Source organism: Lucilia sericata, unplaced genomic scaffold (genome assembly GCF_015586225.1).
Source record: "Lucilia sericata isolate MDLA Ls3-8-SP2 unplaced genomic scaffold, ASM1558622v1 Contig000021F_arrow, whole genome shotgun sequence".
Classification (NCBI taxonomy): domain Eukaryota; kingdom Metazoa; phylum Arthropoda; class Insecta; order Diptera; family Calliphoridae; genus Lucilia; species Lucilia sericata.
The window spans coordinates 981,836-1,009,095 of NW_023994059.1; the positions used below are offsets into that span (position 1 = coordinate 981,836).

Consider the following 27,260-nt stretch of genomic DNA (forward strand, 5'->3'; position numbering starts at 1 on the left):
AATTTGTTGATAAAATCTTACAGTTTACTTTAGACGAGGGTAACAAACGTCATTTTTAAATCAACAGTCAGCATAAGTGCAAATTTTAGAGCAATAACCTCAAAAGGTATGTATTTTCTTGATCTGAGGGGGATTCAATTATTAAAATTCATACAGACGAGTTATTCGTGTGTAAAGTTGAATACAACATTCAATCATATCTACATAAATATATTTTTAGCAAGTTTTTCCATTGTCAAGCACTTAACGTATAATATAAACCAAAAAAAAGAAAGAAAAATTGTGACACGTACCAACAACCAAACAACCAACCAAACATCTTGTACATGTAAAAACTGACTAGAAAAGTACATATTCGTAGCATGTAGATTTGTATTATTTTGTTTTTCTATTTGTGTGTTCTTTGTCTGCATATTCAAATAGTTTCAAAGACTTCGAGGTGTAAACTTTGGAATGCAGATGTTTAAATTTAAACTATTCCAAGTTACTAACAAGCATAAGTTGGTATTTATTATGTATTTTAAAGTTTTAATAGAAATGGATTTATAATAAAATGCTGGGAGTTAAGTGACTTCTGTGGGAAATAATTAAGGGTTAAAATTTTACTTCAACACTTCAATGAAGAAATTTAAATTAATAAGTTTCATTCAATTTGTTGTTTCTAACAATCAAATTTTATTAAATATATTGAAGTTTCCTTAGAATTATATGCTGCACTATGGAATGTCTTGTTAAAGTTTTAATAAGCAAATATGCTGGTATCTTAGCAAACGAAAGGGCTTCATTGAACTTTGCTCCATAACGTTGAGTTTAGCTGAGTTTAAATTTCAAGACAAGAATTATAAAACATTTTTTTAAGTAATAATTAATATTATGACAAAATTATAAATATTTAGCATTTCAGCAAGAACGACTAAACAATTAAAATTTAATTAATGCAAAAATATTTTTAAATTTTCAAAAGTTTATTGAACAAATTTTTGATCATTTGAAGCATGGATGCGAATAAGGGCGTAAAGACCACCTTTTCAAAATCGCGTTTTTTCGCATAATTATATTAAACTAACCTTTTTACATCTATTCATAAAAAAATAAATTGAAAAATATAAATTTTTCGCTAAAATAGATAGTTTTAAAAGCACGATTTTTAAATAATATTTATTTTTTTGGGTAAAAAATATTAGCAATTTAATGTATTTTTCTGTAAAAAATCGTATAAATTTTAATTCTAATTGCACCAAATTTGCAGAATGGTTGGAAAACATTTCAAATTTATTATTTTTTTAATTATATTGCAAAAAAGATTATTATTGAATGAATTATTTAAGTATGAAAGTGTGGACAAGAAGAAGGGCGTATATCCATAACTATAGTTATATTTTAAAAAATTATTATATATACTTTCAACTAAAATATATGTATATATGCCCTTATTCCATTTTAGCAAAATTTCAAGTATTAATTTTCGCAAGTTGTGACTCGAATTTTTTACTGAGTTTTAGCACAGGGATAGATGTGAGTTATATTTATGCATATATGTGAAAAAAGTAGGAAAAAATGCCGATTTTAAAGTTTTATGATGTTTATATCGTCTCCTGTAAAATTTCCCAAATGGTTTATACGCCTTTATTCGGCTCCATGCTTCATTTTTAAATTGTTTATGAAGATGACAATAACTTATTTAAGCAAAAAATTCAATATAAATTATCTAATATTTAAGCAATGAAAAGTTGAATTTAACAAATGCAACTAATTAAAACATTTAATTTTTACAAAAAATAATTGTAGGTTTTTTTGCCATTTTTATTATTTGTTAAATAATGTTAATTTTGCTGTTTTTTTTTTTCTTTTCAATACTAAAAATTATATAATTCTAAAATTGTGTAATTTTTTTCTACATTTAGTATAATACAAACTCAATAAAAATGACTAAAATGTTATTGATAATGAATTTATATCTAGATATGGAAAACGTGCAGGTTTTTCAAATTCAAAAATTAAACATTTTTGTTTTTTTGGGTCAAGTTTATAAACTAGTTGTTATAATTGAAGTTGTTATTTCGTTTAGCACATAATATTTCATTTTTAACTGTCAATTATAAATAAAATTTACGCATAAAATTGCAATTCTAGTGAAAAATATGTATGTAATTCGATAAAAACAATTATTACACAGTTTTATAAAATTTGGCAGGAAATTAAAAGTTTACATTAAACAAATAAATTATTTAAAAACAGTTTGTTTGAAGTAAAACTATTTAAATTTGTGTTTTTTTTTTTTCTACTTCCCTTTGAAAATAATAGCCAAAATTTAAATCTAATTATCTAATATTGTCAAAGTGAGACATATATTTGTCTTTGACAAACAAATTTTCTATCGCTTTATTTTATTATTTATATAGCTTAATGTTTGCTTAATATTTTACTGTTTAAAAATAAATTATTAATTTTATTTATTACGACTAAACTGTTATTAAAATTAAATTCAAAAACAGAAATCAAATAATTCTTGGAATTAACAAAAATGCTCAAATATTAATAATTAGCATTTCCTTATTTATTTATTTATTTATTTATTTACCAGGAAACAATTATGGTTTATTTCTCTGTAATATTCTGCTGATATACATATTTTAAATACAAATTAAAAGGGTTTAATTTTAAATTAAAGCGTAATTAATTTAAAAAAGTAATGAAGTACAACTATTTTTCATTTGTATATAATGATCTCCATTTTTATAATCATAAAAACATAAATTTAAGCGAAAAGTCTGTATTGGATCTTATTTAAAATATGACCGTCGAAGTCAGTATCAAAGTTGGCAACCGTTTGAAAATGGTGATAGCGTTAGTATTTTGACTTATTTCGTGTTTTTGGTATTTCGGAATATTCCGGTAACGCTATTTTTTAGAGGTAATGGTAGTGTACTAAAATATATTTAAGCGGTAATTTCGATATGATTCAAATAATTAACTAGTAAGAGTTAAAAAGACAATATGTACATTGTAAAATGGTCCTATATACGGAATTTGAACATTAGATTAATATGAACGCCAGGGTGATTTTCGGAACATAACCTGCGATGTGGGATTAGATCAATTATGGACCAAGATCTCCATAATTTAGAGAAGTAAAAATCGTTATAATCATTTTTTGAAGGAGACCTTATATAGGAGACAGGGTCAATTATAGGCCGTCTAGTCTATAGTATAAAATATAATCTAGTCTACAGTGTAATCTAAAGTCTTATCTATAGTCTAGTATATAGTCTAGTCAATAGTCTAGTTTATAGTCTAGTCTATAGTCTAGGCTATAGTCTAGTCTATAGCAAAGTTAGTACTTGCCTCCAATGACATCACCGTGTTACAACGTTGTTTTTAAATTCATTAAATTCAATTGTTAAATCTATTATATTGCCTATATAAATAAATGAATGAATGTACCCCTGGTCACTCTAAATTTTGCTATCTACCTAAATATAGCAATAAATTTCCCAATATGTGCATTTTTATTTAATAGATAAGTTTGGTTTTACTTTTATTAATTTCTTACCAGACACTTGAGTTTTAGACATTAAACCAAATACTTAATGAGATAATAATATAAATTATATTTATATACGAATTTTCACATAATAGAATATTTCAAATAAATTACAATAAATTGTATTATTTGTTAATGAAAGAGAAAATAATAAAAATGTAAGTTAATAAATTATAAGATAAAATAAAATTAAACAATAAATTATAAACTCTAAATGGCAGCAGTTCATTAAAGTAATGGAAAAACAAAACTAAAATTCTGAATTTATATAGAATTTTAAAATGCATTTTGTAATAGGTGATAAATAAACAATTTAACATGACTATTCTGTTCTAATTATTTATGGCTTTCTCTATTAATAAATTGGAAAAATGCAGTAAATTATTATATTCAAGATGATAAAATTTTTGTTATCTTTTTAAACAGATTGATTTTTTAAAATATCTGCTTAAATACTGTTGCAGTTTATGAGATTATTTTCCAAAACTTTTAAATTAATACTTTAGTTCATCTATAGCTTTAAACTATTTTAAAATAACTTTAGCTATAATTATGAAACAAATATTGAAAATATAATAAAAAAAAAAGATTGTTATTTACATTTTTTCGTTTATTGACACACAAATTAAAACTATGAAAATTGCATTTTTTTATAATTACAATAAAATAAATTTTGTAATTACTTCATATTTGTTTTAACAAATATTTACATTTTTATGGAAATTTTACTATTATTCTAAAATATTTGTTGTTAACTTCTACAAAACGTGACTTTAACTTAATAGTCATTTATTTGTATTGTAAATAACTAAAAACAAACAAAAAAATACCAAAAACTTTATATGAATGTATGAAATTTAAAACTTTTATTTACTATATATTTTGAACAAAAAAATTGTGGGTTTATGAATATTAATGTAAATTTTTTTAGGTACAAATGCATTAAGTCCATATATTTTTTATTTGATATATTTGGGCATAATATGTAATATTTGGGGATTGAGATGGACTTTGAGTCAAATTTAGAAAATTTCTTATCTAATTAAGTTTTAAAGTGATAAAGCTAGAATAAAATGTACTTATACCACACTTTTACAATTACCCCGATCATGAGTTGTTATAGTGAAGTGACATAAATGAGAATTAAAATGCTATTTAGTATTGAGAACTTTTAAAAAATTACTTATAAACTGTTAATTGTCAAATATTTCTGTAGAGATTAACCCAGCAAAAACATCCTTTGAAAAGTAAGGAGTTAAAATGCTAAAATTTACTTACAAAAGGTCATTATACGTTATTATTTTAACACGGTGATGACATTGTAGGCAAATACTTATCATGCTCGCTCACAAATAGGGAGTTAGATAAGTACTTACTACGATCGTTACTTATAAACAGTCAATTTTCAAATATTTTCTCTAGAGACAGGGAAGGATCTATTAAATAGGATCTATAGTAAATATCATGTTTTCCCAAAGTTTAGTATATTTTTAAGGCATATCCAGATAGCTCATTCTTACAAGATTGAGCAGCAAAGCCAAAACAATGTTCTCTTCTTTCATTGAATGATGGGCAATAGCAGAGGAGGTGAGGTATTGTTTCCTCTTCCTTACAACTTCTTCTTGCCAATTATGACTGAACCAGCATTCTTAGCTTGACCTGGGAGCTTCCTATAGAGGCCAAATTGACCTCGAAGTGAGGCAGTTGGTTTCACTGAACCATATGAATTGAGCCATTTCATATTGTTCAGACTGAACCAGTGACTTACAGTTTGTAAGGGAGATACCAGTAAATGCGTCGATTTCATCTTCCTCTCTCATCACACTATTTCTGGCAAGTTCGCCAGCTATACTATGTCCAGGAGCTTAACAAGTGCTTTGAAGATCCAGTTGATACTTTTAGGATTAACGCCCCAGTTACAACCAACCGCTCTCTAACAAGTGTAAATAGCTATATTATCCTTATTTATCCTGTTTTGCTCATTTTATCTAGTTCATTCAGTAAGGAGTTCATAGCCACATTCCAGATTAATTGAGACAGAACTACCTCCTGCACTATTACTCTATTACTCAGAAGTTTTTTAATAAGCTGCTGAATTTGCTGATCAACCCCTAATCCATCAAGTGCGGCTACAATGGCATTGGGTTCGACATTGTTAAAGGCGCCTTCGATGTCTAGGAAGGCAACAAGAGAGTACTCTTTACGTCCTAGTGAACTTTGTATATGTCCCACTAGCGAGTGTAGAGGCGTTTAAACAGATTTGCCTTTGGTATAGGCATGTTGTGATTTAGAGATTAATTCCATGGGAATGGTTTATCTCAGATGTACATCAATGACTCTTCAAGAGTCTTAAGAAGAAAAGACGCAAGACAGATTGTTCTATAGTGCTTTGGTTTGGTATGTGATGTCTTTCCCCTTTGGTTTGGTCCATTTTAGAATTTGTATGATTCTAAATGGACCAACATGGTTATAACGAATTCTCGGTTATTATAAACAATTTTTCAAGTCCCGATAATTTGATTGCTATCAGTTTGCAGAGATCAAGAGAACTGAGGCCCTTTTCAAATTGTTGTCTTGTATTCAGCACATTATTTTATATCGTATGACAGGTATTCCTACAAAAACTGGGTCCATGACCTTAATGTATATAATTCACTATAATTAATAAGTTAGTCTATCAAATTCTATAGACTTTAATCCATATGTATCCCATGACCCCATAGAGAACATCTCCAAAAAAATCACTCTAATGGTCAAATCAAAAATTTCGCTCAGTGTATGAACTTGTACTCGTATGTCATGTATTACATTTCAGCTTTTTAAACAATTTTTATTATTTAATCTTTCTAAAGTAATTCGAATGAATACTTAACAAAAAATATCTACACGAGAAATATTTGCAAGTTAAAATTTTCATTACATAGTACGACCAGTAGTAGTAGACTACTAGATAAGTGAAAAATAAAACTAAAAAAACAACAACAATAAAATATAAATAATAAAATAGAATAGAATAATAAAACAAAGGTAATTTAAAGAAGAAAAAAATTTAAGTGTTCTTCACATTGAAATCAGTCTGTGTCTGGGTTATTCTTCAATTCTATTTTTTTTTTTTTTTGGTTTAATATACTTTTATTAAGCATATTTTAAGCATCATTATGACAAAAGTATTTATTAAGCTAGAAATAAAGCAAAAATAAAAAAAAACTAAAACAAGAAATGAAATGCAAAATTTAAAAAAAAAAACAGGTAAAAACTGCATCTTTGATAACAATAGAATAGCAAAAATGTTTTAATAACAAAGTGCTTATATGTAGTTTTATTTAGTGAAATGAACAGTTTTAAAAATTGTCTAATTTTTTTTAAGACAACTAAGGTAAGTAAATTGCTTACTTAAAAAAATATACATTATTTTGTTTTCTATGTGTTGTTTTAAATATGATCATTTTGCGGTTTTTGTGGTTTATCTAAAAACATTTGCCCGGATATGGCTCAATTTCAAAACCTCAATATTTTCCTTTACAGCAAAAAGAGAAAATATGTCAATAATATTTAAAACCACAAAAAAATATAACAATTAGAAAATGTGATACTGTTTTACATAAAGAAATTAAAGCTGAAATTAGTATTAGTTAAGCTATACTAATTAAACTTTGTTTAATTTTTTTCTTAAACTAAGTTTAAACTTAAAAAAATAAATTATATAAGTCCTTATATCTTTATTTAAGAACCAATTACTCATAAAATGTGGTTAAAATTTTAAAGATTGATTAATTAAACCTTAAACTAAAAACTTTATAAATATTATTTTTTTATTTTATTTCAAAAACTAAACAAATTATTGAGCAATTTGCTAATTTAATATTTTCTATTTTTTCCTTCATATCAATCACACTTTATATGTTTAATTTTTGATAAATAAATATTTATATCGAATGATAAGATTTCACTATATAGAAAAATAAACATTATAAATATATTTCCAATACTTCAAACTATAGATATCTGTTATCGCAGACATCTCATCAGCTGTTTGAATTGTCAAGAAAATAAGAATAAAAAAAATGGCCTAATTAGTTAAATATGAACGTATTATTAATTGTTTATTTTACTAGTGGAAGTATTTCAAGTTCTAATTACAAATCATATCTTTATTACCCAAGAACATAAATAACAATTGAATTAAAAGAAAATTATTTTAATTTATAATAATGATTATTAGAAAATTATTATTATTAAAGTTATAAAACAATTATACTTAAGTGTTAAAATAAATTTAAAAAAGATATATACTAGAGAAAAATTTGTTATGAACAGATAATAGTGCTAAATCCGTCTATGCTAAATTTTATATACCCTTCACATATTTTAATAAAAATATTGTGCATAAATTGTTGAGATATAAGTCAAATTTCCAAAAACATACATCTCGATTATCGGTTCCTTTCCAAAAAAAAGGTATATCAACTGAAAGCTTATTCGAATATCTTTCTTTTAATATACATATTGCCTAAGTATGTATATTAGAGTGACCCGTGGAACAGCCTTTTAAAGAATCTCAATCGATCGATACATCGACTTCACTAATTAGAAATATTCAGAACCAGCTTACTTTATAGGGTCTCGAAATTATATTATGGAAATTACAAACGGAATTCCTACTTCTAAGTGGAAATTTTGATATCTCTGTTCTGGTGTTCTGGATATCTAATTAATTCCAACTGTTTCACTCCATTCAGAATAGGTCATTTTGGAATGATCGAATCATAAAATCATAAATATAAAAATAAACCCAAAACAAACAGTCGTTTAAAAGTAAATTTGGGGTCGTATTACCGCATATATCACCAAATAAGCTTACGCTAAAATATACTAGAATCTTGTTCGATATCGAATGTCATCATCTGAATACGGCTTTTGAGATTTTCGTAATGATCGGGACTTATTTGACCCTATCCCCCATACAAAGTCCCTTCAGAAAATGACTTGATGGTCAAAATTTACTTATAAACACTAATATCATGATGATATTCTGCATAGATAACTAATGTAAATCTCTCTACCAAAATTTATAAGGATAGGACCATATTAACCACTGCCCCGTATAACCGCTCATTTAGAAAATCCCTTTTTTGTCAACAAATTGTTAAAATATTTCTGAATTAAGGTAAAAATTAAATTAAATACTTCATTATTAAAAAATAATCTACATTTTTAATATAATCACTGGTGTAGGGTATCATATGGTCGGCCATGCCCAACTATAAATTCTTACTTGTTTTTAAACGTCTAAGGTTTTCTTTGCTAATTTATCTAATTACTACTAAAAAGAAAGTTAAATTGTTATTTTATAAATTTAATTTAGTTTTTTTTTTTAATTTATTTTTTTCCAAAAGGCCAAACAAATTGATTAGAACATTTTTTAATTAGTAAAATTTAAAAATTTTACGTAATAATTTAATAGCTTTAAAAATTACAATTCAATGCACTATTTGTTAAATAAATTTTCAAAGGAAAGTTTTCTTTTTTTCGAATTTAATGAATCATAAATAATTAAATGGATATTTTTGTTGAACACATTTCTTTTTCAATTAACACTTCAGTCATTTACATAAAAATAAATTGAAAATCATCAATGAAACAAACATTTACACAATTGGAAATAATTTTTTTTATGAATCATTTATATGAAGAAAAAAACACAATAATACAATACCCTTTCTGGTATTTTTCCTATTGTCCAAATAAATTAGTAACAATTTTGTTTACAAGTCAAAATTGTGACCAATTAAGCAGTAACTTTAAGCGGTATAGCTTATTACAACCAGATTTAATAACTATTTCTTTAGAATTTGTTGTTTGTAAACAATTGTCTATTAAATGGCAATAAACATAATAATTAGTAATATATTTTTATTTGATTACAGTTACGTTAATATGAATCATTTGACAATAAACAATTATAAATGTTTGCCACCAAATCTTATCATAATGAATAACAAAAAAAATCACCCTATATTAGTTTTCTAGCAGACTTACAGAAGACATGAGTTTTATATAAATTTAATCATCTAAAATTATCATTTCAGAAGTAATAATTTATTTGCTCAAAATTATTTTATTTGCTTTGACTGAATAGTAATATTTATCTTACATAATTACCAAGTTAATTAATCATAACTAACAATTCAAAGACACATTTACACAAATTGACTATTTGTACAACTTTATATTGCAAAATGACACACCGAAACAAATATAATTAGGAAAATGCAATAAAGATTGTATTTAAAAGTACATCTCAATTATATGAAAAAAAGCTCAAGTTCATGCAAAATTGTTAAATAGAAAATTTTAATGTAACAATTTAACTTTTATTTATGTCAACGTTCACATTGATCAAACATTTGTTTATATGAACAAACAATGTCAAAGAAAAACCACAATCTTTTGTAGAAATTCATCAAAAAGTTAACTGAAAGACAAATATTTTTCACTTTAGTTTTAATTGTCTTCAAAGGGTTTATAAAACAAAAGTTCAGACTTTTTCCATAACATCATGTCTCTAGTTTACTCATTTTATCCCGTGTAGTCTATACTTGCTACAACAAAATTCATATCACATATTTTTCCTAAATTGTTTCCAGTTTGTGTTTGTTTACTTTACTTTATGCTGAATCCAAATCTGAGTTCGAAGTTTCTTTATAACATCATGTCTCTAGTTTAGTATATTTTTATCCCGTGTAGTCTGTGCTTGGTATAACAAAATTCATGTCAGATATTTTTCCTATATTATTTCCAGTTTGTGTTTGTTTTCTTTATTGTAGCGGCAGTCATTCGTGAAACCAGTATCTAATTAACAATTTAATTCGGTAATAAATTAATTAACGGCTTAAAATATTAAAAAAAGAACCATTCAATTTATATTATTTAACAGTTTAAATTAAATATAGAAGATGACTGACAAGCACTGATATAAATCATGGGAATTCATTTTTTTAATTTGTTATTGAAATAAATTCGTAATCAGTTTGAAACAATGAAAAAAAAACATAATAAGTTTGTGAACTTGAAATTAAAATATCTTAAAAAGTTTATAATCGAAAACTACATTGAAAATACTTTAAAATCAATGAAAATTTTAAAATTATTTTTAAATCCCCTTAACGTTACTAGAAAGAATTTATAGTCGGGCATGGCCGACCATATGATACCGTACACCAGTGATTATGTTAAAAATGTAGATTATTTTTTTAATAATGAAGTATTTAATTTAATTTTTACCTTAATTCAGAAATATTTTAACAAAAAAGGTATTTTCTAAATAAGGGGTTTTATGGAGGCAGGGGTTAATACGGCCCTATCCTTATAATTTTTGGTAGAGGGATTTACATTAGTTATTTATGCAGAATATTATCATGATATTAGTGTTTATAAGTGAATTTTGACCATCAAGTCATTTTCTGAAGGGCACTTTGTATGGGGGATAGGGTCAAATAAGGCCCGATCATTACGAAAACCAGCAGTACTATTAAGACTTATATAAAACTAAATTTGCCGATTTTTGAAGTGATACAAGAACATTTAACATATTTATGAGCTCAAAAGTTTTAACCATTTTCAATAGGCTTCGTCCTTGAGTCAAAAGAAAAGCATATGCCAATTCATCAAATTATTTTGAAAATTGCGACCTGTAGAGTGCGCACAAGGTTTACATGAACACACAGAGGGACATAGCTAAATCGACTCAGAAAGTGATTTTGAGTCGATTGGTATACTTTTACAAACATCAGCACATTTTAAACAACTTCGAATTTAATTCTAAATTTTAGAACATAATATTGTATTATCATTAGAAGTATTAATGAATAAAGATGTACATTAAAGTGTCCCGAGGAATCTCATTTAGAAATACCTCTGAAACGATGCATATTAATGTACTGAACTCTAAAAAAAATGTTTTTTTGCAACGGTCCGCAGTTGCCTACCAGCGATTAAAAATCCTCACCTCGTTATAATTTATGAAAAAAAAATATTTAAAAATTTTTTGAAATGGGTTTCAAAAATTACCTAATTTTGATCTGATTACGGGAAAAATAATTTTTAAATAGTTTGGGTCCTCAACATAACCCATTCGAAAAAACACATATCGAAAAGATTACCGAAAAATTGTTTCAACATATTGTACGGAGATCAAGATTTTCAATCCCTAGTAGGGAAAAGTTCGCTAGTAGGAAACTTTTCAAAGTACATTAATATGCATCGTTTGGGAGGCATTCCTATAAAAAAGTGGTTCACGGGACACCCTAGTATACATATTTTAAATAGATTTTTTATATTTATTTCAAATACGTTTAATTGCTCTTATTGGAAATACATATTAAAATACTATGGTTTTGTGGTTTTATAAATAAATACATTTATATTTTTTTTATTGCTTTATATATTTTCAATTAAAATTTATATTGAAAATAGATAAATATTTGACTAATATTAAAATGAAAAATATGCTTAAGTCCATTAGTATTGGTATACATGATTGTGCTAATAGCACTCCTTAAGCTACTTGTATAATTAGGGAGTGTTTAATATCAAATTTGTAATTTTCTAAAAAAAAAAAAAACTATTACTATTACTAACTGCCAATTAAACACTAAATAAAATTTTATTATTTACAAAAATTAAACATTTAAATTTTTAATTTTGCTTACAGGAGGCTTGAGTTTAATAACACAGGCCGACAAAATTAGTAAAAAATCGAAACCCAGAGAAAGGATAGAGCTGAATTCGAGCCGAAATGGCGTGTTTTTTTCAAATTTCAGGGCACGATATCTCAAATCCCAGATGTGGAAAAATTCTGAGGCCAGATTCGGATTTAAAGCGGCTCAATCCTTTAGAAAAGTATACTCTGGCCTTTTGTCGGCCTGAGTAATATTAAACACAAATATGTACACAATTTTCTTTAACAGAGATTTCAGTTTTAACAAAATGCTATTTTTTAAACCACGACTGTATGTACAAACTATTAAATACATGCCGGGTTTTTTATAGATTATTTTATAGTATCTATGAACGTATAAAAAACAAACAATCTCTTACCTCAAATATTGACACTAAAGAGTTTGTTGCGGCGTTAAATACATATCCAACAAATTTCTTAACAACAATAACAACAACTGCAATAACTCCAACAACAACAACTAACAACCCGTGAAAGAGCAACAAGAAACTTGAAAAGAACAGCGGTTATCCAAATACACATAAAAATAAACACGCGTACGCACTCACTCAATATATGTACATATGTATGTAATAACTCTCCCAATAATCGGAAAAGATACAGAGAAAGAATTCTGAAAAATTTAACACGTCTACAGAAAACAGGCAAACAAAAAAATGTTTAAAAATTATTATTCAAAAATCGTTGAATTTGACTTTAATTATTTATTCTTTCTCGCTTTGAACTTATTGGTTAAAAGAACTGAAACGATTTACTTTTCAAATCAACGCGTCAACAACGGAACAAAAACATGAAAATTTTATATTGAATGTTAACAAAAAAAAAAAAGGGATTTTAATGTAATTCCTTAATTCATTCATGATGCCATAAAGTTACAAAAGAAACTAGACAAAAGTTAAAATATTTTACGCTTCGAGAAACATAAATAATTAGAACTTTTGTAATAGAAACTCTTTAAATTAAAACTAAATGAAAAATTTACGTATTTTTTTTAGGAAACTAAGAAATAAATTATATTTATCAACACTGCCACAAAACAATAACAATTGTTATGGGTAATAACACGTGAAAGAAATGAGGAACAATATATGTATGTTTGTACGAATTTATTTTAATAAAATTTTTCAAAATTAGTTTCTTTAAAAATAATTCTCTCTTGGGGTTATTTGTTTCTGTCTTCTATTTTACAATCGCATAATAAATCTTTTAGCACTTGTATTTGTTTATGGAAATTTTCTTTTGTTTGTTTGCTTGTTTTATTAATAATACTTTTATTCTTTTCTGATTTTTATTTAAAGGAATTTATTTATTTCTTATTGTATTACCACAAATTCGATTTGTTTATAGAAGTAATTTATAACTCGTTTATTTGTTTAACACGTTGCTATTCCGTTTAGAATTGTATTTTACCGCAACCGAACCGTACTCAATAAGAGTCCACACTAGACTGATCGTGGCTGAATACAAAAAGTAATGAGTGAGGATCGGTCGACAGAATTGTTGCTTTTTATTTTGTATTTTACATTTTTTCAATACAAACTTGTACTCATACAACAAAAATATTGTCAGCCAACGATGATCAACATCGTCAGTTGTTGATAATGAGTGTAGATGGCATAACAAAAAATAAATAATAATAATTGAGCTCTTTCGCTAAAGTAAACTAAAAAGTACAACAAGTGAGCACAATTAATTACTACAACATTTTCAATAAATCTTTCTCTAAAAACTTAACAAATCACTGAGAGTTATCATGATCTCTCTTTCTTTGCTTGAAACTCAAAACCACCATTAACAATTTCACTCTCTGTTGTTTTTTAAATTAATAATCCTTTCTTTTTAGAAAACTAGCAAAAGTATCACTGATTAGCTTCTCTTTTCTACTCTAGTTCTCATTCTCTGTAATTATCATTTTCTTTAAATATCTCTTTGTTAATATGCGCTCATTTTTTAAAGAGTATTTTCTTTTTATTCAATCCTTTTTAAGTATAAACAGCAAGTCAGGTTTTATTGGTATTACACTCGTTGAAAGTTTCTTTTTTTCAACATTTTGCTTTTTTTATTTTATTCTTTCAATTTATTTTTAGCATTTTATATGTCTATTTTCAAAGTAATATTTCTTTAGTTCATTTACTTTGCTTCTTTCAATTTAATATACAGCATTTACAGTGGCTGTTAAAATAATATGAACACAGTTTAAGCAACCACCTGGTGAGTTTGACAACCTTTATAAAATCAAATTAGTAGAACAATTATGAATGCTTTAACACCCAAAGGGGTGGAGCGAAATTATCTCTAACCTCAAAAAACATAAACACTTTTGGAAACTCGCTTTATTACTTATGATAATATGGCAAAATTTTACCTAAAATGTTAGGCCCACACTTGATCCAAGACTTTATACTGGGTCCCCTTTCTAAAATCACTCCCATGTTCATAAATTCATGTTGCCAATTTTCCCGTTAAAGCGGACGTTTCTAAAATGGCAATTGCGGAAAAGCATGCGTTTTTCCTATAGTCTAGTCTATAGTCTAGTCTATAGTCTTGTCTATAGTCTATAGTCTAGTCTATAGTCTAGTCTATAGTCTAGTCTATAGTCTAGTCTATAGTCTAGTCTATAGTCTAGTCTATAGTCTAGTCTATAGTCTAGTCTATAGTCTAGTCTATAGTCTAGTCTATAGTCTAGTCTATAGTCTAGTCTATAGTCTAGTCTATAGTCTAGTCTATAGTCTAGTCTATAGTCTAGTCTATAGTCTAGTCTATAGTCTAGTCTATAGTCTAGTCTATAGTCTAGTCTATAGTCTAGTCTATAGTCTAGTCTATAGTCTAGTCTATAGTCTAGTCTATAGTCTAGTCTATAGTCTAGTCTATAGTCTAGTCTATAGTCTAGTCTATAGTCTAGTCTATAGTCTAGTCTATAGTCTAGTCTATAGTCTAGTCTATAGTCTAGTCTAGTAGTCTATAGTCTAGTCTATAGTCTAGTCTAGTCTATAGTCTAGTCTATAGTCTAGTCTATAGTCTAGTCTATAGTCTAGTCTATAGTCTAGTCTATAGTCTAGTCTATAGTCTAGTCTATAGTCTAGTCTATAGTCTAGTCTATAGTCTATAGTCTAGTCTATAGTCTAGTCTATAGTCTAGTCTATAGTCTAGTCTAGTCTATAGTCTAGTCTTAAAACTTTTCATCCTTGCACTACTTTTATGATTCACACTGTTATGAACTGGTTCGTACCAAGATTTTGTATACATAAAGTACACACATGACAACAAAAACAGCAGCATACACACAAATTTGCAAGCAAACTAAGGCGAACATATTTCTACAGTACTGAGCAGATCGTAAGTAACAAATCTAGGAATAATTTGAAATTTATTCATTTATAAAACGCGAATATCGAATGAAATCTAAATACGATATTCTGAAAAAGAAAACTTCCAGCTTTCCTTAAATTTGTTACTTACGTTTTGCACAATACTGTATATTTATATGTGTATACGGCATTCAAGCCCAAACACAGCACAACAACAATAATTGTTTGTATACAAGTTCAATGCCGGGAAAATTTATTCCTTGTACGATTAAATGTTTGAACGACAAACATACAAACATATGTATGTATGTATGTATCTATAGATGTGCATACTCGTACAGGCAGTTAAAAAGATTCTTGTACTTGTGAATGTGTTGTTTTTGTTTTACATAAAAATTTCTACACACACCCATATGTAAATACATATCGTCACATGAAACGTAGGCATTAACTAGGAAAATATTCAAAATTTACTTTTTCATTAATTCTGATGTATTGCGTCCAAAAAAAGTCTACAAAAAAATTTGATCTTCTCTGACCAAAATTCGTAACAAAAAACAAATGGTTCTATACAAAGGCTAAAAAACCTACCCAGCAAGAATTTACAGTGAAAAACAAGGGGTTAAAATGCTAAAATTTTCTTACACAATAGCATTTTAAGTCATTATTTTAACATCGGGATGACATTGGAGACAAGTACTTACCACGCTCGTTTACAAAAATATCGAGTTAGGTAAGTATTAACTTCTCTTTTGAAGACAAATAAATCGCACTGAGTGAAACTACATATTGCCCTTTAAATGGTACATATTTTAATTCTCCTGTAAATTTTAAAAACGTTTGCGTTTCAGGTGACGATATGTATGTAAATATATTTGTGCGTTTGTGTATTTCAGAAAATCATGTAAAAAAAGCTCAAAGACCAAACATTTACATGCGATTGTACTATCCATAAAAGTTGAATATCGTTTGCATTTTTATCAGTTCTAATTTTTATATTCAATGTAAAACCGTTAGAATTTTACAAACATCCGTAGATACAACGCTATTGTATGTATGTTACAATAACTGTTTGTATGTCTGTATTAGTGCGGGGAGATTCAGATACGTTGGAAATATGTATACAAGACCACAAACAACAGAACATTGAATGAATTTCTTAATTTGCAATTACATTTACATACATATACAGTGTCTCTCATAATTATTCGAATTTGGGTAAACTATAAAAAGAAACCAAATTTAATAATATATTTTGTGTGCAAAATAAATAAATTAATTTGTTATATTGTCTAGATAGTCCTTATGTTTGATATCACGCTTTTTAAAACTTGAGAAATTTGCATTGACTTAAATTAATTGTGCTTTTTTAAAAAAAGTCCATGAAATTGCCTCACAAAAGTATACGAATTTTTCCTGTATTTCATATTTGATCATATTATACGCAACACAAATTTTAGAATCAAATGGTTTTTATGCGTAACATTGTTTTAAGGGGTTACTATCCACGGAAAGGATATATTTTTGGCCCATTTGGTCCACAATTTTGGGGAATTTGTACCCTGTTTTCATGTAATATCATTAAAATGGCGATTTTTGGCCATAATTGTAAATTTTTCTCCTTTTTTCCAGAGATAAAACAAAAATTTGATATTAGGACTTAAAAGACCCCTTGGGGTATCTAAAAATAATATTTTTTGTTACAAGAATCTGTATTTAAACGTTCCAAGATAAATTATTCAGATAATTTTTCTGTCGCTAATTCAATATATTGGAACTTAAGTCCATTTTTATAATACTAGGATCAACTATTTTCCGGGAAAGTTTTCTGGTATATATTCTTTTAGATATAAGCTTTTATACATTTTAAGTTTTCAATGTGTTGTGGAAGTGTACAACTCCAAAACATGCCTCGAAGAAGCACCATTCAAAATAGTAAAATCATTATTTTTATATACCAATGGCCTCCATGCTGCATGGCACGATATCATTATGATCACATCAAAAATGTTGTTATGTGTTTAAATATTATTTACTATGATCAAATTAAAACCAAAATTTAGGACTTACAGTGTTATTGTAACAGGCAACATAAGCGTGAAAGTTACGAGTAGTAAAAACTGAAATCTACTATATAGGATGACGTTTTGTTAAGGCATGTTTTGGGGTTGTATACCGCTATAATAAATTGAAAATTTAAAATACATTAGTGCCAATATGTACAACAATATACACTAGACTACTTTGTCGGAAAATATCGTCCCTAGAGGTACGAAAAGGGAATTATGATCCAGATAATTCAATTAGAAACTGAAAAACGATACCAAAAATAAATCTTGGAACTTCTAAGTACAGATCCTTATAACAAAAAATATTATTTTTAGATACCCTATGGGTTCTATTAAATTCCAATATTAAATTTTGGTTTTATCTCTGGAAAAAGGGTGAAAACATTACAAATATAGCCAAAAATCGCCATTTTAATGATATTACATGAAAAGAGGGTACAAATCCCCCAAAATTGTGGACCAAATGGGTCAAAAATATATCCATGCGGTTGATAGTAACCCCTTAAAACAATATTAAGCATAAAACCATGCGATTCTAAAATTTGTGTATCGTATAATATGATCAAACATGAAATACAGGAAAAATTCGCATACTTTTGTGAAGTAGTTTCATGGACTTTTTTTAAAAAAAGCACAACTAATTTAAGTAAATGTAAAGTTTTCAAGTTTTAAGGGGCGTGATATCAAAACTAAGGACTATCTAGACAATATAACAAATTAATTTATTTATTTTCCACACAAAATATATTATTAAATTTGGTTTCTTTTCATAGTTTACCTAAATTCGAATACTTATGAGAGACACTGTACATATGTACAAACATACACTTTTAACGAATGCTCCTTATTACATAAAAGAAGCTAAATGAAATTTTATTATTTTGGAAAAAATTATTCCGCAATATTAAATGTTTCTTTACAAGGAATCTTAGTAACTAGACTTCCAAATAAAATCTTTGTTTTAAAGTAGTTTTCCCAATTATCTCCCTCACTTAAGTAATCCTTTAATAAGATGAAAACCACAGTCTTTGAAAATCTGTTTTCAGTAAATATACATATTTGTCGACGAACTGAAAACCAAGCGTGTGTGTAATCCAAATCATTATGTCTATTTGAATTTGGATTTGTTGCTGCTTCAGTTATACATAAATATATTTGCATTATAGAATCACTATCATCAGCATCATCTTCATTAACAAGGCTGTTTATTATTTGCTGATGTATACGAATCTAGATAAAATACTACGTTATAAATATTCGCATGTCAAAAGAAATCGGCGAAACAAATAAAAAACGTTTTTCAAAAACAAAGATACCTCTTCAATATTCATGTTGCCATTATAATGACTTCTTGAAACTCATACTATAGCATATCAATGTTATTGTTTCATTAGAAGTGATCAAAGGTTTAGTATTTGCTTACATTTTTTTATTAAGTTTGATTTAAATTGTGACGATTCTAATTTAATGATTCAACAGCCTTTCCGTATTATGGAACTGAAAATAGCACCGTTTTACTTTCCGCAAACGGGATCATCCTAATGTAAATATTTACTTAAATTTATTTTGTACTTATTAAGGAAGTCTTTAGTTTTAGTCGTAAAAATGTGGCTTCAATAAAAAAGAACTCACTTTAATTAATGTTTATTTGAATCAATTGAATAATAATTCCACTAACAATATTGGAATTCATAATTTATACGAATTTTCAATATTGGCAAATATGTATTTATACAATACACTTACATTTGTACATATGTATGTTTGTATATTTATCTGTCAATTTGTATGAATGGATTAGGGTCTCATCTTTCATGGTTTTAACTAAACATAAATTGATATTGATTGATATTCTTATTCCCCTTTATGGTAGAGAACAAAGGTATACGTTTTTCTTGTTTTTTTTTTTATGGTACAAAGCTTTTGAATAAGGATTTCAGCAAATATTTCTAAATATAGACTGTAGACTAGACTATATACAAGACTATAGACTAGACTATAGACTAGACTATAGACTAGACTATAGACTAGACTAGACTATATACTAGACTATAGACAAGACTATAGACTAGACTACTAGACTATAGACGACTATAGACTAGACTATAGACTAGACTATAGACTAGACTATAGACTAGACTATAGACTAGACTATAGACTAGACTATAGACTAGACTATAGACTAGACTATAGACTAGACTATAGACTAGACTATAGACTAGACTATAGACTAGACTATAGACTATAGACTAGACTATAGACTAGACTATAGACTAGACTATAGACCTAGACTATAGACTAGACTATAGACTAGACTATAGACTAGACTATAGACTAGACTATAGACTAGACTATAGACTAGACTATAGACTAGACTATAGACTAGACTATAGACTAGACTATAGACTAGACTATAGACTAGACTATAGACTAGACTATAGACTAGACTATAGACTAGACTATAGACTAGACTATAGACTAGACTATAGACTAGACTATAGACTAGACTATAGAACTAGACTATAGACTAGACTATAGACTAGACTATAGACTAGACTATAGACTAGACTATAGACTAGACTATACTAGACTATAGACTAGACTATAGACTAGACTATAGACTAGACTATAGACTAGACTATAGACTAGACTAGATTATAGACTAGACTATAGACTAGACTATAGAACTAGACTATAGACTAGACTATAGACTAGACTATAGACTAGACATATAGACTAGACTATAGACTAGACTATAGACTAGACTATAGACTAGACTATAGACTAGATAGACTAGACTATAGACTAGACTATAGACTAGACTATAGACTAGACTATAGACTAGACTATAGACTAGACTATAGACTAGACTATAGACTAGACTATAGACTAGACTATAGACTAGACTATAGACTAGACTATAGACTAGATTATAGACTAGACTATAGACTAGACTATAGACTAGACTATAGACTAGACTATAGACTAGACTATAGACTAGACTATAGACTAGACTATAGACTAGACTATAGACTAGACTATAGACTAGACTATAGACTAGACTATAGACTAGACTATAGACTATAGACTAGACTATAGACTAGACTATAGACTAGACTATAGACTAGACTATAGACTAGACTATAGACTAGACTATAGACTAGACTATAGACTAGACTATAGACTAGACTATAGACTAGACTATAGACTAGACTATAGACTAGACTATGAAGACTATAGACTAGACTATAGACTAGACTATAGACTAGACTATAGACTAGACTATAGACTAGACTACAGACTAGACTATAGACTAGACTATAGACTAGACTATAGACTAGACTATAGACTAGACTATAGACTAGACTATAGACTAGACTATAGACTAGACTATAGACTAGACTATAGACTAGACTATAGACTAGACTATAGACTAGACTATAGACTAGACTATAGACTAGACTATAGACTAGACTATAGACTAGACTATAGACTAGACTATAGACTAGACTATAGACTAGACTATAGACTAGACTATAGACTAGACTATAGACTAGACTATAGACTAGACTATAGACTAGACTATAGACTAGACTATAGACTAGACTATAGACTAGACTATAGACTAGACTATAGACTGGACTATAGACTAGACTATAGACTAGACTATAGACTAGACTATAGACTAGACTAGAGACTATAGACTAGACTATAGACTAGACTATAGACTAGACTATAGACTAGACTATAGACTAGACTATAGACTAGACTATAGACTAGAGTATAGACTAGACTATAGACTAGACTATAGACTAGACTATAGACTAGACTATAGACTAGACTATAGACTAGACTATAGACTAGACTATAGACTAGACTATAGACTAGACTATAGACTAGACTATAGACTAGACTATAGACTAGACTATATACTAGACTATAGACTAGACTATAGACTAGACTATAGACTAGACTATAGACTAGACTATAGACTAGACTATAGACTAGACTATAGACTAGACTATAGACTAGACTATAGACTAGACTATAGACTAGACTATAGACTAGACTATAGACTAGACTATAGACTAGACTATAGACTAGACTATAGACTAGACTATAGACTAGACTATAGACTAGACTATAGACTAGACTATAGACTAGACTATAGACTAGACTATAGACTAGACTATAGACTAGACTATAGACTAGACTATAGACTAGACTATAGACTAGACTATATACTAGACTATAGACTAGACTATAGACTAGACTATAGACTAGACTATAGACTAGACTATAGACTAGACTATAGACTAGACTATAGACTAGACTATAGACTAGACTAGACTATAGACTAGACTATAGACTAGACTATAGACTAGACTATAGACTAGACTATAGACTAGACTATAGACTAGACTATAGACTAGACTATAGACTAGACTATAGACTAGACTATAGACTAGACTATAGACTAGACCATAGACTAGACCATAGACTAGACTATAGACTATACTATAGACTATACTATAGACTATACTATAGACTATACTATAGACTATACTATAGACTATACTATAGACTATACTATAAAGTACTGCTCAAAAATATAGCGCACTTTCTATTTATTATTTTCTCTTTTTATACCATTAAAAAAACTTAATATAAAAAAATTTTGTATACGGTAAATTAAAGCATATAGATCAGTTTATTAAAACAATATTGAAATTTATTTTAAAATAGCAAAATAACTGCGCTAGAAAATATTTTACGAAACAAGTCCTTAATTATTGATCCAAAATTATAGCGCATTTATAATCAAATTAGCAATAATATATTCTTATATGAAAAGTTTTTCAATATTGGATCTCGGGATGATAAAATACTACTGCCCCTATATTTTAAGACCCATTTAGTCCCAGTTGGTATTGAGTTGCCAAAGTGTGGCGAACACTTTGGGTTTTTTTACCAAATTAATTTTTAGCATTTTACAATCAATTTATGCAGCTATTTTCAATTCTGAATCGGTAATCAATCAATCATAATATAATTTATTAACATTTGATAACAATTTAGTCAATGTTATTTGAGAATATTTCCTTGATAGATCCAAAATTTCTAAATTTCGCGCGATAGCATTGTGCGTTTTTAATATTTTAACTAGGCCTTAAATCAGCTCAAAAATATGATAATATTTTCTACAAAAGGTTAAAATTTGGTGATCCCTGTATTTTCATATCCTTAAAAAAAGATACTTGGCCAAGAGAAAGGATGCTAAGACATGCACCTGTGCTAACTGAAACACCACCAAGAAAAATGTTTTTAAAATTCTTTTAAATGGTAATTGTATTTTCAGTAAATGGAAATTTTATTTGCAGAAAATGGAAAATAGAGGTCAATTCGAAAGAAAACTATTAGTTTTATTTAATTAGTATACAAATTTATTATCAAATCGATGTAATACGATATTAGATATTAACGGATTAGTTCTTAAATTTTTTATATTACTTGTGAGGTTTAGCTTGTGTAGAATTAATCACAGTAATGATGTGTTATTATTCCATAGATTAAGATTAAACATTAGAAGCGAGTTTTTTAAGGTTTTATAGTGAAATTTGATAAAATTATTACAATTTGTATCATCACAATCTTAAATCTGCCAAAAAGCGACCCATGTTAGAGGGTTAGATTGTTGTTTACCTTGGAAAAAATTCTAAAATGTCATTTGAAGGTTATCTCCAATCTCACTAGATATAATCCTCATTAAAAAAAATTGGACTATTAACCAATTAGGGACATATTTTGACATAAAGAAATTTACTAGTACTACAAGACACATATCAGCAAAAATAACCTAAAACCACTGCTAAAAATTTGCCACTTCAAATTAAATAGCATTTAGAAGCAGAGACAAATGTCCTTTCATAACAATAAGTTGAAATTTTTCAAAATTAATTAACATTTTTCAATATTGTTTCAACTTATTTCAAAGAGTGCGCTATAATTATGAAACAGTTTTTTATGGTTAGTTTTGCATAAAAAGCCCTATTACCGTTATTTTGCCGTCTTACGCCGAATTTTGATACTTATTACATAAACTGGACTTCGTTCTTGAATTTGCCATCAATCATTTTTTTCTAACTTAATTAATTGTAATAATATAAAAAGAATAAAAACCTAATACAAGGTGCGCTATATTTTTGAGCAGTACTTTAGACTAGTTAGTATGTGGACTATTTATCAAAAATTTATAAGTTAGAAAAAGTACTGAAAATGGCTCACAATATTTTTCGATATCAAAAAGTACTGAAAAATAATAAACCCACACAATAACAGTCGGAAAGCTTATTTATATTTGCCGATACCAGCTCAAGATTAAATATAATATTGATTCTGTAAAATTCCCCTTAAAAATACTTCGAAATTATACAAAAATTGAGACTTTTTGCAATACACACTCTAAAAATATACAGTATATATTTTAGGATGATTACTTTTTTACTGTTGCTGCCAGTGTCAAACAAATAAACATTCACTCACCTACAAATAATCCTGCAGATATTCGACAATCTATGATATTTATCAGGATAATAAGTAGGTGGCAAAAAAAAACTATTTGTATATGTATGTACCTACTACGATACTGACAAACCTGTGGCAACAAAAGAAAATCCCTAAATAACAGTATCAATCAGTCAATAAGTCTCCAAACCATTTAACTATTAGAAGTCTTAAATAAGCTTAACATTTACATTTAAGTATTTCTTTTTATTGATATTTTCCCATTGTGTTAAAGTAATGTAATTTAATTGTAAACATTTGTGTAACAATTTGAAATTTCAACTATAATTTCTTTTAAGATTTGTAAGTTTTTATCTGATTATTTAGTTTCCTGGAAAAATACAATATAACTAGAAATTGTACTATTAATGAATTATAATTATTAAGTAGTTAATAATGATAAAGTCTATACTTCTTACATTATATAATTTAATTAATTTAAATTATTATTGATTTCGCTTTTTGAATTCAATGAAGGATACATTTTATTACTATTTGTAATATTTTTAGCAAATATTTGATTGCGATTTAAAAAAATTAGTTTGTGTTATACATACAATTCATCCTTACACAGAATGGTTCAATTAAGTAATATATATGAATTTCAAAATACATATGTACATTTTTGATATTTTACCATTTGATATTTAACCATAAAACCACTTCACTTATTAATACTCAGGAAAGGTTAAGCAGCAAATGCTTATAATGGTTTTATATAATAGAGAAAGTTCAACAAAGTTCTAAATTCCAGGAAAGTAAATAAATTATGCAACATTTTAATGGTGGAGAGAAACATTTAAATTAGTTTGATGTTAAAAAACCAGTCTGAAATCAAATAAAATGCAAAAGTTTTAAGTTATTCAAATTAATCTCTATACTGCATGTCAGTCATTCAACTTAAAACAGAATAGCGTAAGTTAATAATCGAATGATGTTGATTGTAAATCATGTCGAAACATGGCTTATATTTTACAAATTTTATTCAAATTAAAATTACTAATAAAATTCTTGGTCTGGTTGTTTTGTGTGATTCATTAAAACCATATTGAAATTTCAATGCATCAACAATATTTGCATTACTGCGCTCCTTCTGTTTAACCGCAATTTTCTGATGTTTTAAACGCCAAATTAACCACAATTGGTGATGGCCAGAAAAACAAACAACGAAGCAATATCACTGATATTAACGGTAATCGAAATGCATTTAATTTAAAATCAATAAATATAGTGAATATATACATACATATGTATGCATTTACCGGCCCAAAAATTTTATTAAATTCGAATTTTGTAAATAAGATGTAAATAAAACAGAAATTTCAAAATTCAAAAAATCCACCGTTATAACTTTGACAGCGCCTCGTTGTCATTGCAACAACGCATTGTTGTCATTTCGATTACACTTTGTGTCATTTTGGCTTTAAGTCAATTATGAAACAAATCCAAACAGTGTTCGTTTTTTTATAATAAATAAATATATATTGTATGAATATATCCCAATTCCAAAACATTTAAATAGAGGGCTTGGGTCAAATAAGGACCGATTATCATAAAAATTGAGATATTAGGTTTTTTATATAACAAATTTTTGAAAAAAATTTATGAGCATACAAGTGTCTATGATCCAAAGTTGACCGATTTTGAACATACTTCTTTACAGCAAGATTTTAGAGATCTTTATCATCGGTTTCTAATTAATACATTCATAAGTGTTTAATTGTAACATTATTTCAAATGTTTACGGATTTAGAAGAAACCATCAATCAAAAGCGTTTATTTATTTATTCCATATTGCTTAGAATTTAAAATGTTAAAACAAAAATTTTAAATTAAAAACTTGTATTTGCAATGATTTATTAAATTTTCCTCACTTTTAATAATTAATAATGAATGGCTAGACATAGAAACTCATTGTCAAAAAGTTAATAGTCATTTTTCCTTCAATTTCCATTACGGGAATTCATTTATATATATTTAGTTAGCTAAAATATAATTTGTAGTTAAAAGTAAAAACAAAAAGTCATAAAAAACAAGTAAGAATTTATAGTCGGGCATAGCCGACCATATGATGGAGTGATACCAGAATATTTAAAATATTTATGAGCTCAAAAGCCCTGTTCTGGGGTACGGTTGTATGGGAGCTATGCGAAGTAATGAACCGATATTAAACATGAACCGATGTAACTATGTGCCAAATTTCAGCAAATTATCTTGAAAATTGTGACCTGTTGCGTGCGCACAAAGTTTACATGGACACACAGACGGACGGACATAGCTAAATCGACTGCGAAAGTGATTCTGAGCCGATTGGTATACTTTAATGTGGGTGTAGGGTATAACAAGTAGAAAATTTTAAGTTACTAAATAAAGTGTTTTAAAATTATTATAATAATGTCTAACTATACTAGTTAGACATGTTTTCCTTTAAATCTGCAGTACAATTATTTTAATAAATATTAAAACTTTTGCGTATTAGTCATCAATGTTTATAATAAGTTAACAAAACATTTTATTCGCTTTAAATGGTAAGAGGAAAATGTTAAAAGTTACAATTAACTTTTCAAAAGAAATATAGTATGAAGGTGACAAATCTTTATTGTCAACACTACTAAATTTGAATACTCTTTGAATATCTTAATTAAATTTAAAAGAAATACCAAACCACAATCCAATCCAGCAACATGTCCTTGAAAAATAATTGTGTTTTTGAAGAAAGCTACTGTTTCTCTCTTACTTATTTAACCCTTTAACAACTAGGACGGTTAAAAAGAGTCTTCAAAAAGTACAATTCAGTATCCTACCTATCACTACCAGTTTATAGGTCCTCAATGGAAAAGTTTCCTAGATATAACAGTTTCAGTATGAATTTTAGTGAAAAAACAAACAAAAATTTTTATTTTAAAATTTTTTTTCTAATTTGATTTTTGATTAACTATTTTTAATCAAAATGACTGATTTCGGCTATAAACGGCGTTTTCCAGCAGCAGTTTTTTCAATTTAGTCCTTTTCAGTTCAATAACATTCTAGACCCA

General features: G+C 27.4%; 2 protein-coding genes across 5 annotated transcripts in view; both read right to left on the bottom strand.

Annotated features, from left to right (window-relative positions):
* Positions 1-13,741, bottom strand: part of LOC119607890 (bumetanide-sensitive sodium-(potassium)-chloride cotransporter) — an 84,496-nt gene extending 70,755 nt beyond the window's left edge. For 2 of the 4 annotated variants that reach the window (XM_037962053.1, XM_037962028.1), the window contains exon 1: positions 13,610-13,733. The gene's annotated coding sequence lies outside the window, so the exon portion shown is untranslated. Of the gene's footprint in view, positions 1-13,609 lie in introns of all 4 variants that reach the window. The other 2 variants (XM_037962061.1, XM_037962038.1) reach the window with 1 other exon arrangement.
* Positions 1-27,260, bottom strand: part of LOC119607880 (RNA polymerase II-associated protein 1) — a 79,974-nt gene that overhangs the window by 25,083 nt on the left and 27,631 nt on the right. The gene's annotated exons all lie outside the window — the stretch shown is intronic.